Source organism: Castor canadensis, chromosome 1 (genome assembly GCF_047511655.1).
Source record: "Castor canadensis chromosome 1, mCasCan1.hap1v2, whole genome shotgun sequence".
NCBI classification, from domain to species: Eukaryota; Metazoa; Chordata; class Mammalia; order Rodentia; family Castoridae; genus Castor; species Castor canadensis.
The window spans coordinates 55,470,567-55,484,952 of NC_133386.1; the positions used below are offsets into that span (position 1 = coordinate 55,470,567).

At 40.3% G+C, this 14,386-nt stretch overlaps 1 non-coding gene across 1 annotated transcript; it reads right to left on the reverse strand.

Moving 5' to 3' along the window:
- Positions 1 to 6,756: 6,756 nt before the first annotated feature.
- LOC141416636 (small nucleolar RNA SNORA51) lies at positions 6,757 to 6,887 on the reverse strand. The gene has a single exon (XR_012441267.1). It is a non-coding gene; the product is annotated as a small nucleolar RNA SNORA51 (small nucleolar RNA).
- Between the last annotated feature and the right edge of the window lie 7,499 nt (positions 6,888 to 14,386).

The following is a 14,386-nucleotide window of genomic DNA, read 5'->3' on the forward strand; positions in this document are numbered from 1 at the left end:
TAGCCACTAAATCCTCATTCTGCATTGAGCATTACATCACAATTAATTGTATCACCAGGTCCTGCTCATTTATTTTAGTATATTCACAGGCTGTGGAACTTTTATTTATAATTTTGTTTCAATTTGGAATACTCTACCCAGCAACATTGGTGGATTAACCCCCTGCTGCTGCTTCATTGGAATGTCAGCTATAATAAATAGCTCTTCTACCACCTAATTACTTTGTCACACAATCACAATTTTTGTTGGCAAATTAATAAAGATGAGAATGAGAGCTTTTAACTGCTCAGTCTGATCCTGTTGCCTCATAACTTTGGGTAGACTGTCCTGCCTTAATAATGCTGGTGGGATGCTCATAAAAAATATTTATAACCTTTTCAAAACCAACCTTAGGATTTTTCCCTGTAGTGAGAGAGCTGAGGTTGACCATTTGTGATGTCAGGAGTTACTTTATGTTCTAAATCCGGTTAGAAGAATTGTCCTGTTTGTCAGAAACTGATCTCTCAGGCAGAAGTCTGCAAACTTGTCTCATTCATATTTTAGGTGAGCAGTACTTGAACCAACCTGCTTGCCTGTGTTTCTTTGCATAATTCCCTCTTGTGTACATTTAGGCTGCATTTTGTACTTGTTACCTCAGTGATAAGACCTTTACTTGCTACTGTTGAGGCTCAGAAAATGATACCCAAGGTATAGCATTTTGATATATTGAGTGTTTTAGACTGATGGACATTGGAAGGCCTCAAAGCCAATGTTCTCCTGCCCAGCTGTTTCTCGGCCTTCATTTTCCTTGGAAGAGAACCACAGTGTAGAGTTAAGGCTGAGCCTTGCTTTAAGTTACTCTGTATTTTATAGGACAGTAGTTTTCAGGCTTTGCCTTGCTGGGAGCACAATAGAAGGGAGAGGGATGAAGAGGATCCCTGACAAGACAGAAATGGGAAATCATCGACAGCTCAGTACCCACATGAATCACAGGCCCTTGAAATCTATGACGAAAAGGATTATGAGAGGTTTTACAAAAAGGAAAACTCGCAAAGTAGAGGGCTAGCAAAGATTTATTTAGCAAAGGAAGATAAAAGCAGAAAAGGGAAAGAGGAGCATCTTCTGACATGCAGGAGACGGGAGCAAAGAGACTGAAAAATGGCAGTCCTTGTCCCTGATGTACTGGTTCTGGTTTGAACTTTTGCCTAGACATGTGGTCACCTGGCAATTATCAATCATTTTGCTAAGTTCCTAATTTTGCTATTACTGGACCATGGAGGAAATAGGTCTAGGATAGGTCTGTTATTACTCAAATATAGAGGTAATGAATCTAGGGTGGGACTTTTATTACCCAACAGAGAGACAATGGGAGTAACCTTTATGAGCATTACTTTGTCGTCAAAGAATTAATTCATAGGCACACTTTCTGTTTTCAGGTCTATTACTCATCCAAAGAGATTGCAACTCACTCAGCATCTATTCCTGTTGCTCTTTTGACTTTCAATTTTACTTCCTGGTCTATCTTAATTCCTGAATCTGATATATATATTTCTATTTAATTTTTAATTTTTTTTTTTGCCTAATTTTCATTTCACCTTATTCTGTCTACCCTGCCTCAACTCCATTTTACAAAACAGTAGTTCACTCCATTTTGAGTGCAAATTCTGAGGCAGAATGACTGTATGTCTTTTTCATGGAGGCAAACAACTACCATCTGTCCAGCACGAACCAAGAGGCCCAAACTAATACATAACTTATTTATGCAAATAAAATATTACCACCCATTAATTTATTAAATTAAATCTGAAACACATGGACACTTGGGCGTATTAAAAACCATACCAGATGTAAACCTAACAAAAGATGTGAAAGACCTCTACAAGGAAAACTATACACTTCTGAAGAAAGAGATTGAGGAAGACTATAGAAAGTGGAGAGATCTCCCATGCTCATGGATTGGTAGAATCAACATAGTAAAAATGTCGATACTCCCAAAAGTAAATTTAAAAAGTATGTTTAATGCAATTCCCATCAAAATTCCAATGACATTCATTAAAGAGATTGAAAAATCTACTGTTAAATTTATATGGAAACACAAGAGGCCACGAATAGCCAAGGCAATACTCAGTCAAAAGAACAATGCAGGAGGTATCACAATACCTGACTTCAAACTATATTACAAAGCAATAACAATAAAAACAGCATGGTACTGGCACAAAAACAGACATGAAGATCAGTGGAACAGAATAGAGGACCCAGATATGAAGCCACACAACTATAAGCAACTTATCTTTGACAAAGGAGCTAAAAATATACGATGGAGAAATAGCAGCCTCTTCAACAAAAACTGCTGGGAAAACTGGTTAGCAGTCTGCAAAAAACTGAAACTAGATCCATGTATATCACCCTATACCAAGATTAACTCAAAATGGATCAAGGATCTTAATATCAGACCCCAAACTCTTAAGTTGATACAAGAAAGAGTAGGAAATACTCTGGAGTTAGTAGGTATAGGTAAGAACTTTCTCAATGAAACCCCAGCAGCACAGCAACTAAGAGATAGCATAGATAAATGGGACCTCATAAAACTAAAAAGCTTCTGTTCATCAAAAGAAATGGTCTCTAAACTGAAGAGAACACCCACAGAGTGGGAGAAAATATTTGCCAACTATACATCAGACAAAGGACTGATAACCAGAATATACAGGGAACTTAAAAAACTAAATTCTCCCAAAACTAATGAACCAATAAAGAAATGGGCACGTGAACTAAACAGAACTTTCTCAAAAGAAGAAATTCAAATGGCCAGAAAACACATGAAAAAATGCTCACCATCTCTAGCAATAAAGGAAATGCAAATTAAAACCATGCTAAGATTCCACCTCACCCCTGTTAGAATAGCCATCATCAGCAACACCACCAACAACAGGTGTTGGCGAGGATGCGGGGAAAAAGGAACCCTCTTACACTGTTGGTGGGAATGTAAACTAGTACAACCACTCTGGAAAAAAATTTGGAGGCTACTTAAAAAGCTGGACATCGATCTACCATTTGATCCAGCAATACCACTCTTGGGGATATACCCAAAAGACTGTGACACAGGTTACTCCAGAGGCACCTGCACACCCATGTTTATTGCAGCACTATTCACAATAGCCAAGTTATGGAAACAGCCAAGATGCCCCAGCACTGACGAATGGATTAAGAAAATGTGGTATCTATACACAATGGAATTTTATGCAGCCATGAAGAAGAACGAAATGTTATCATTCGCTGGTAAATGGATGGAATTGGAGAACATCATTCTGAGTGAGGTTAGCCTGGCCCAAAAGACCAAAAATCGTATGTTCTCCCTCATATGTGGACATTAGATCAAGGGCAAACACAACAAGGGGATTGGACTATGAGCACATGATAAAAGCGAGAGCACACAAGGAAGGGGTGAGGATAGGTAAGACACCTAAAAAACTAGCTAGCATTTGTTGCCCTTAACGCAGAGAAACTAAAGCAGATACCTTAAAGCAACTGAGGCCAATAGGAAAAGGGGAACAGGAACTAGAGAAAAGGTGAGATCAAAAAGAATTAACCTAGAAGGTAACACCCACGCACAGGAAATCAATGTGAGTCAATGCCCTGTATAGCTATCCTTATCTCAACCAGCAAAAACCCTTGTTCCTTCCTATTATTGCTTATACTCTCTCTACAACAAAATTAGAAATAAGGGCAAAATAGTTTCTGCTGGGTATTGGGGGGGGAGAGGGAGGGGGCGGAGTGGGTGGTAAGGGAGGGGGTGGGGGCAGGGGGGAGAAATGAACCAAGCCTTGTATGCACATATGAATAATAAAAGAAAAATGAAAAAAAAAATAAAAATTAAAAAAAAAAATAAAAACCATACCAGAAAAATGAGGCCCCCGATCTTATTGAACACACCAGATCAATGAATGATGTAACCCCTTCACCTGGATCATATAAAAGGAGTGGTACTTAACACTGGGGTTGACAGCACCCAATGGCCTGTCATAGACTATCCAGTGTTCAGCAAAGCATGAGCCCATGCTTGACGTGGCCTACGTGAATTGACATTTGTCTGGATTCAGTAAGCCTGGAACCAGCTCTGCACCTTAACCGTTAATGTGCCTTGAACCAGGGCTTTGGCAGTTGGTTCCTGAACAACTTACATGATGGGGTTCGTTGTGTTGATATCTTACCTAACCACCTGCAGTGTGACTCTTTTTGCATCTGCATGAACTCTGTACTTGCCTTCAGCAAGCTCCCTTTGAACCCTGCAGCCACTTTATTCTATAACCTATGTATCATTGTGTAATGCGGATTGGAGAATTAATGTTAGTAACTGGACTGGAATGCAGAACTTGTTTGCTAATGGCCATGAATACCACATTAAACCAAGAGCACTTGGTGACACCAGTGCCTGTAATCCTACCTACTTGGGAGGCTGAAATTGGGAGGCTTTGTGGTTTGAGGCGAGCCAGGGCAAATAATTTGCAAGACCCCATCCCCAAAATAACTAGAGTAAAATGGATGGAAAGTGTGGTTCAAGTGGTAGAGCATCTGCTTTGCAAGTGTGAAGCCCTGAGTTCAAACACCAGTCCCACCAAAACAAACAAACAAAAAGTACTTGGTGAAATAAAGCCAATGAAATAGGCATAGCTTGTGGATTTATTGTTATTCAATAAATTATGACATTGTGGAAAGACACAAATGTGTCTGTTTCTGATATAACTTGCTCACAATACATAGAAACTAGAATTTCTCTTCCTTAAGGCAAGTCATAGAAACTAGAACACTTTCCCCTCAAAGTTGGTCACAAAGTCTAAAAGTATTACTCGAATCTTCCTTCACCTTTCCATGTAAGAGTTAGTTAGCCATGAGAAAATTTTCTGACCTACCCAGACCCAATAGTAGGTCATAGACTCTCATTTCAGAGGAACTTTCTTCCTGGGAGGAAGAAATGCTATCACAGGGAGGCTAAGAAGAACCTGGACAGGATTTTCCAGGCTTTCCCACTGTCTATTAGCATTAGAAGTTACCCTTTTGGTCCAGTTACATTTCTACATGTCTGTCCCTACTTTATCAAACTTAAGCATAGAATAGGCATCTCCCCCTGTGTCTCTGGGTCTTTATTCTGAAGGCTCTCTGACATGCCCAACTATGATTTAAAAACTTGGTATGCTTTCCTGCTTCTGTTGTTGGAATATTGGTGGTGCCCCTTACAATGGTGTGGACAGTTATCACTCCCCCACTTCTCTTTTGCCATTTCAGTTTTGGTACCCAATATGGGGCAGCTAAGATACCTGGTTCATTCCTAAGCCTGCAGATGAGACCCTGGGATAATTGACAAAAATCTGGTAAACAGATGGTAAGAATTTTTACCAAGGTCAACTATTCCAGATCTTTGACTGTAGTGCCTGGTTGAGAATGGAAGGTAAAAATTTATCTGCCTCCCTTCCTTCCCAAATCCATTTTAACAGAAGCTTGGAGAGGCCTTGGTTCTGAGGTATGCTTCTGAGACCTTCCAACAACTGTTAGTTCAAATGCTCAGCATGTCCAAATACCATACTTTGGTAGCTTTTTTCAGAGCCCTAACATTTCCCTTCTGAATGCCTGGGAGGCTCATGGCTCCATGATAGGAAATTTTTAGTTTACATTGGAAGAATTGTGAATAGGATGGAGAAGGAAACAATTGAAAAGCAATTAATTTTATTTATTTATTTTTACATTTCATTTTTTATTTATTTTCATTATTATATTACAGGGAGGTACATTGTGACCTTTATAAAAGTTCTTACAATATATCATAGATGAATTCACCCCCTCCATCTTTCTCCTTTATCCTTCCCGCCACCCGTTCCTGGAATAGTTCCATAGATCTCATTCTTCCATTTTCATACATGATGAAAAGCAATTTAAAGGTTAAATCTTTCTGGAAAAAAAAAATTACAACTTCAAAGCTGAGTGCAAAGTACTTTTCCAATCCTAAAAGTGTTTGAAAATTTTCTTTCTTAAAATTTCAGTTTACTGATCAAATGGAAGAAGCTGGAACACATGGTAGTCAAGTAGTATTCATCGTTAATAGAAACAAATGGCTTGCTTTTACAGTTTGCCAGCTACCTTGAAATATCTAGTAACAGGCAAGGCAAATGCCACAGGGAACTCTTTCTCCCTCAGCAACAATGTACTCAACAATGTACACATGTCACCATGTGTTTATTTAGTTTATGATAGAAGAGCAGGACAGATGGTAAAAATAGTAGTTCAGAATTAATGTCAGCCAAGGAGGAGTCTTTTTTCAGTACACAGGACTGGGCTAGCCAGTCTTGGGTTTTGGGAGTTGTTAGATAGTTTCCTAAATGTAGCAGGGGTCTTCCATTTAAGATCATTGATGGCAGCCACAAACCAATGTTGAAGCCACCAGCAAGTGAGGGAGAGAGAAAGAGGTAGGGAGGAGGGAGGGGGAGGGAGAGAGAGAGGTTTTGGAATGGGTATGTCATTCAATATTCAAATACAAATAAGTTGATGTCGTCATGATAAGAAATATTAGAATTTTTTTGAACTCTCCTACATTTATTTTATGGTTTAATTTAATTTTTAAAAAATAGGTATTGAACCGAGGGCCTTGTGCACACAAGGCAGATGCTCTATCACTGAGCTATACCCTGAGGCCTGTTGTATTTTTATTTTAAAAAATAGGTGGGGGCTGAGAGGGTAGCTGTTCATCTTTCAGATGACTTCATTCTGTCTTTTTATTTTCCTCCCATCCCATGTCTCCCCATTCAAAATACAGCCCAAGCACAGGGCTTGGGCTGAGGTGTATATGGGGTAGGTTTACTTTGCCTCCTCTTTCTATACAGTCAGTGTAGGAACACAACCTGTGTAAGCACCAGAAGGCCAGTTCTGTCCTTTTGGAGGGGTCAGGTGACTTCGTTTGGCCTTGCCTAACAGCCTAGCTCCAGTATAATTGATTCTACAGGAGTCTGTCATTAAAATGTACAAAAGAAGCTGGGTTTGGGGGTACAGTCCTGTAATCCCAGCACTCAGGAATTTGAAGCAGGAACATCTTGAGATTAGTCCAGGCTGAGCTACATAGCAAGACCCAGTCTCAATAACAATAATAAGGGGTTATTTCCCTTCTATTCAACTGTGCCTAATAAAGAGAGCCCCAGCAAGGCAGGAGGCAGGACAGCGAGTGACAAAACACCATTCCTGGGACATGTATTTTGCAATAGTGAGAAGCTAACAAACAAGTAAAACCTACCCAACGAGTTTATGTGTCCTGTCTCCACAGGACAATCAGGGCAAGTGTGAGAGGACAAAGTTTGGAACAGATATGCAGGTTTCTCTTTTGGAATCACCATGTTATACCCTCCACACCTTGGATTGCTTTCGTGGTCTTTCTGAGCCCTCTGTGGGGATGTGCACATGTGATTGTGGTTGATGTCACACGTGTCATCTTTTGGGAGTCTGCGCTGTGTTAGATAACACTATCAATTTCTGTAATAAGGTCCAGAGATGAGCCAGTGTGGAAGATAATGAGTTTATTTGTAATATAGAACCGTATCCCTTTTGAACTCTCAGATTAGATTTACTAATCCTTTTCCCAGGCAGTGTTTAGGTACTGATGAGGAACAGCTGGCCCATCAGCTATTTAGCCACAGCTTGCTCCGACCCTGTGAGGAAAGCGAGGTGGCAGCTGAACTCTAAGTACTGAGAGTTCACACTCTGCTTTCAGAGTCCGGGTTCTTACCCGATGTTCTATTCTAATTCTGCAGAGACTGGTGCAGCTTTTATTTCCTCGTAGCTGTTAGTACTAGATTCTCCCTTGCTCTGGGATTCTCAGGTTGTTTCACAACACTTGGGTTGTTTGACTTCCTTCCTAATGCCTTCAAGAATTTTGATAGTGAGGCTTCCTTTGTTTCCAGTTTTCAGACAAGAGAGAAGACCTTTTGCAAGGAAATGGGGGGTGGGGGGAAAGGATAGAGAACATATTTAATTTATAAAAATAAAGTGGCCTTTAAGAGAAGACAGAACACAGCTGGGAGAGAATATTTGCAAAACATATATCTAATAAAGAACTGGCATCCAAAAAATACCAATAACTCTTAACACTCAATAATAAGTACACAAATAACTACATTAAAAGAATAGGAAAACAAGAAAAAGAAAAAAAAAAACAAAAAGAAGGGCAAAAAGAAAAAGAAAACAAACAAAAAAGGGCAAAAGACCCAAACAGACACTTCACCAAAAAAAGATAAACAAATGACAAGTAAGCATAAGAAATAACACTCTTCACTGTGTGTTATCAGGAAAACACATATTAAAGCACCGATGACATACTACTATGTATCTACTTACTGGAATGGATAAAATACAAAACACTGATAACACCAAATATTAGCCACGATGTGGGGCCACAGGATCTATGCTTCATTGCTGGTGGGGATGCAAAATGGGACAGACACTTTGCAAGACAGTTTGTCAGTTTCTTATAAAAGTGACCATTCTCTTACCGCACCATCAGCAATGTGCTCGCTGAATGCACCCGAATGAGCTGAAAACTTACCTCCACACCAGAACCTATGCATACTTTATTCATAATTGCCAAAACCTGGAAGCAGCCAAGACGTCCTTCAATAAATAGATTAATGGATAAACAAGCTGTGATACACTCATATAATGGAACATTATGAATCGTTATTGTAAAGCAACCAGCTCAGCGGTAAAGCATACACTTTGCATGTTTTGAGGCCCTGGGTTCAGTCCTCAGCACTAAAAAAGAAAAAAAAAAAAGCAATAAGCTATGTGTTTGTTAGCTTTCCATAGCTGTGATCAAAGTACCTGACAGAACAACTTAAAGAGTTGTAGTTTTAGGTCACCTTTTCAGAGGTTTCAGTCTACAGTCTTTGGCTCCATTGACTCTGGGCCTATGGTGAGCAGAACATCATGGTGGTGGAGGCTGCTGTCATGGTGGACAGGAAGCAGAGGGAGAAGGGACTGGAAACAGGTACAACTTTCAAAGGTGAACGCTCCTGTGCCCTCCTTCCTACAGTTAGACCTCACCTCCCAAAGTTTCCACCACTTCCCAGAATAGTGTCACCAGCTGGGGACCAAGCTTTCATTCAACGCATGAGCCTTTTTGGGGGATACTTCATATCCAAAACATCTATCAAACCGCAAAAAGATATGGAGGAACCTTACGTATATAGGTATTACTGGATGAAAGAAACCAATCTAAAAAAAGTTATGTATGATATGATTCCAGCTATATAAAAGTGTGGAAAAGGCAAAATTACATAGGTAAGAAAAAGATCAAGTCGGGCAGGAGGATGGTGAGTTTGAAGGCAACCTGGGTAAAGTTAGTGAGAACCTTTCTCAAAAGCAAAGTAAAAATCAAAAGACTGGGGGTGTGACTTAAGTAGTAGAGTGTTTGCCTAGCAAGTGTTAGGCCCTGGGTTCAATCCCCAGCACCACAAAAAAAAGGTAGGAAAAAGATCAGTGGATTCCAGGGATGGGGAGGGAGGATGAATGGGTGGGGCAAAGGGGATTTGTGGGGCAAAGGGGATTTTTAGGGCAATGAAACTATCCTGTAGGATATTATAATAATGGATACATGTCATTATGTGTTTGTCCATACAATATACAACACAAGCAGTGACTCCTAATGTAGACTATGGATTTCAGTTAATAATTATAGCAGCTATTAAGAACTGTAACAAATGTACCACACCAATGCAAGATATTAAAACAGAGGGCTGGGAAAAGTGGAGAGTGAATGGAAACTCTACAAATTCTACTCAATTTTTCTATAAAACTAAAACTGCTTTAAGAATGTTTACTAATTAAAAGAAAACAGAAAGATGGATCTGAGAAGAGTGAAGTTTTGCCATGCGTGAAGCCATGGAAAGTGTGCTCATCCAGATCTGATTCTGAGTCACTCTGAGGGCAGATTTCTGATGCAGTGTTTTCCTGACGCCCAGGAGTCCGGCAGGTGGATTTCAGTCACTGATCAGTTAAAAAGCACTTCAGTGTTCACTGTCTCAGACTAGTAATGGCATCACAGACTGCCATCTCAGGGTCAAGAGGGAAGAAGAAAAGGACTTTTCAACCAAGTTTAAAGTCAAGAAGTAGAAAAGTCCAGTGGCTTTTGAACAGCTCTTCAAATAAACCTTCTGAAGTTCAGCTAGAGCTGCCAGACTTCTTGAATCACCTTGAAATACAATGGTTATGGGCTTTGATGTGATTTGTGCTGCATTCAGAATATTTACCCTTTGTGTGTGTGTGTGTGTGTGTGTGTGTGTGTGTGTGTGTGTGTGTGTGTGTATGTGAGAGAGAGGGAGAGAGAGAGGGAGAGACATGAGAGATGAGAGAGTATACCTATCGGTGAGCCAGAAAGACCAAAGAAGACAGGGAGATCTCATCTCTAATTCCTTGAAATTGTAGTCATACCCTGACCTGGCTTTTCTTTTATATTTATTTCATGGAACCACTTGGATTTCTTGATCAATATGTCTTTACTTATATTCTGAGTCTTCTTTCTGCTTCTTTAAGAACTCATTTACCATGATGTATATACCTATATCTATAGATTATAATATATATTATATGTATATTATATATAATGTAATATTTTATATAATATATTAATAAAATGCTGTTAAAACACTCAAAAATCTTTCCTCTGTTGTCACATAGCTATTTATGTGTTTATCCTTAGGATGAATGGAGACCACTTTGTCCTGTTACCCAACTTGCCACTGGTTTGTTTAGGTAGCCTCAGCCTGAGATGACCCAAATATCTTAAGGGAAATCAAAACTATAGCGTGATCAATTTTTACAACTTTGCACTTGACAATTTCAAAAGGCGAAGGCTACCTTTTGAAGACGAGAAAACACCTGAACGTGGTCTTATGGAGATACAAAAGGCTAAGGAAAAATCCGTTACTTGTCCCAGCCAAATATGTGTCCTTGAAACAATCAGTCAGCCTTTCCAAACCTCAAAGACATCATTCATGCATACATATTTTCCAGAAGTCACACCCATATTGAAGGTTCTGTGATTGCTTGGACATAGGAGGCTCTACCCACCTGGAATGATGGAATTGAAATTTTTGCAAGATAGAAGTTGGGTCATATTTCCATTAATACCTCCCAATCTCTAGTATGCAATTCATAATCTTAATAGCTATTCTTTACTGAACAATTTATGAGTTTCTTACCTGCCTGGAGACTCAAACTTGGGGAGCAGTGGTTATGGGGCGAGGAGAGAGGGAGCAAGCCTCAGTGTGGAGTCAACAACCTACCCTAGGACCCCAATTTCTGAAAGTCCAAGGCTTCCCTGGGTCAGCAAGTACCTCCCAGGAGCTAAAGAAAGAAAAGAAGGTGCAGTCTTCAGGATCTTTATCTCTGTTGCTGTAGAGTCAGGCTACCACACATAGATAGCTTCTGGGCAAAGGTAGGTGGAAAATTCAGTGTCACTGTAACAGTTACTTAGAAACTGCTTTCACTAGAAAGCACTAACTCCTTCCTTGGGTCCATCAATTAACTAAAAGCAGGAGAAAAGCTTGGCATCCCTGCCTCCATTTTACACCTGTCTCCTTTACTGAGTCTTTCTCCCCTGCAATTACCTTGGGTTCCTGGAAGGACAAGTCTGGTTGACCACATCTTTATGCCCATAGCTGAAATTACCACCAGGGAAAGAATGAATGCCTTTCACCCCCCCCACCCCGATTCTTTCTCTATTCAAACCTAAAGAACATGTCTGCACCATGAAGATGGTTAATTTGCCCCTCCCTGCAGCCTACCTGTGCCATGTACTAATCTTCCCTTCATAATTACTCATATGTTTACTTGCTGTGTTTGGGCAGGTGGGTGGACCTGACATGTGGAACCCCAGGAATTGGGATTGTAGCCTAAATTTCTGGTTTCATTACTGGAAGAAAAATTAAGTATTCATAACATTCCCTCTAACACACCTTCAAAGCTGAGCTGCTGGGCTGCATTGAACTGTTTGGATTATGGGAGGAGAGGAACGTCAGAAAAATAATCCAGAGGATAAAAGTTAAGTAAGGGGTGGAGGAGGCAGGAGTGGGAGTGTGGGGAAAGATGAGAGAGAGCTGGGAGGAGGACTGCCTTCATGACAGGCCTAGGGGAGACTGAATAAGAAGGATTTGAGGGGGACTTCTTGTGAGTTGAAAGAGTGCAAGTCCTCCTTCTAGGCTGCAGGCAGCCAGCTGGTGCAGAATGGATTACTTACTTGGTGTGTGGGAACTCCCCCACCCTCTAACGTTGTGTCAGAAGAGATCTGTGTTGTGAAAGAATATTAAGAGAACTGAGTTTGAGTTTGTCTTTTCTATGTCATCAGAACCAGAATCAAAGGCCAGATAGAGCAGTGCCTGCACATCTGTGGTTCCAGCTACTCGGGAGGAGGACCAAAGGTGGTCCAGGTAAAGTTAGCAAGACCCTATCTGAAAAATAAACAAAAAAGCAAAAAGACTGAGGGGTGGGGGGTGTCTCAAATGTTAGAGCACTTGTTTAGCAAGTGCCAGGCCCTGAGTTCAATCCCCAGTACTGGGGGGAAAAAAGAAGAACCAGATTCAACTCTTCAGACAGACAAGGTCTTTCAGAGGATCTTGTTATGGAAAGGAATATGGGCAGAGAGTTAATGTGTTACAAAGCCCTGCTGATTATTTGAAAGGCAGGCTCAACAGTTACTTCTCTAATAAAAAGAATGCACTCTTTTTATTAAAAGAGCATTTATAAATTGAGCATTTATAAGGCACCGTCTCGTCCATTGTTCCATGAAAAGCCAATAATGGAGGCAAAGTAAACTCTTACGATTCCCATGTAGTCACCTGCTCAATTCACAGAGCAAAGAAGGGCAGGGCCTGGGCAAGAATCCAGCCTGACTCAATTTGTCTTCATTTTTGTAGGCTTCTTGCCAACTCTGTCTTTTTATCACCAGCAGTACCTTGTCATTCTATCTCCTTGCCTCTCCTTCCATTCTCCTGACTCTCCTTCCGTTCCCCTGCCTTCCTGGACTTTACCATGAAATTTGAGTTTTCAAGTCCAAGTGCAACAGAAAACTCATCTGGCCAGAAATCCCAAGCCTTTTGTATTTTGCATATAAGTTATTGGGAGAAGCATGGTCTTTTAGTATTTAAGGGATCAGAGCTCAGTAGATTTGAGGAGAGAGGCTTTTCCTATTCATTATAAAATCCAGGAGATGAACACAAAATAAATATCTCAGCCACTTCCCTCTGCCGTCCTTCTGATCTAGCTGTCATGGGAGAGTTACTGCAGGGAGGGATTAGCCTGCCGAATACAACTTGACATTTCTTCGTAACTATATGAAACAAACTACTTCACAACTATAAAAGCATTTTTGGAACTCCCCAAGCAAGTTCAATGTATTTGGCTCAGGCCTGTTTAGTATTTCTATCAGAAACTTGAGTAATGTGAAAGGAATGTTCACAGATTGTTGAGAAGACAAAAGCTGGGTGATCACTGTGGGGAATTAGAAGAGGAAAAGCAGCATGTGAGGAAGGGAGAGGCTCACCTTCTGTGTCCATGGAGACAAACCATCCAGTGCTGCAGTCCTCAGGCTCTTGGCCCGCTCATTTCCAAAAAGCTTCATCTTCTTTGAAACCAAGTTGTGAAACTGGCTAGAACTCAGAGCTATCACACTCATTAAGTGTGTGTCTAAGTCTTCCAAAATTCCAACTGGTGCTTTCTGTCTTTCTCTATTATACCTTCTTGAACTCGTCCTCTTCCCTGTTCCTACCACCCGCTTTCTTTCTTACATTAGTGAGTGCTACCACTTCCCACCTGGGACCTAAGTCAGAAACTTAAACATGGCCTCCTAATCCCCCTATAACCTGACTTGAATATTGGAGGGGATCAGAGTATGCTACCGTAATAAAATATGGTGTAAGGACAGTTTTGACCTGAAGGTAATTAAGAAGCAAAAAATGTGGTACGAGCTCTGGGCCCTCATTTTATCTGCCTAAAAGCAGAACATAAATATTCATCCTCTCCTCTCTTGTAATGGGAGGAAAACAAACCTTGTCACTGGAGACAGAAAATTGATACTAAAATTCTTCCCACAGAAAAAAACTTTATTAAAATAACCCTCATCTATCATTAGTTTCCTCCACATATTTACCTTTCCCCAATTTATCACCTCTAGAAGTCCAAACCTGTTTTCCTTTATCTTGCCAATTCTCCACAAATTTATTGCCCTTTGTTAAAATGGTATATGACCTGCTGGCGGTAACCACCTCTTTGGGTCTTTACTTCTTTTCTCTCAAGGCCTATGTACACATAAAATATTAATATCAGATATCTTATTAATCTGTCTTTTTGTGAGTTTAGTTCATAGGCTCTAGTCACTTAA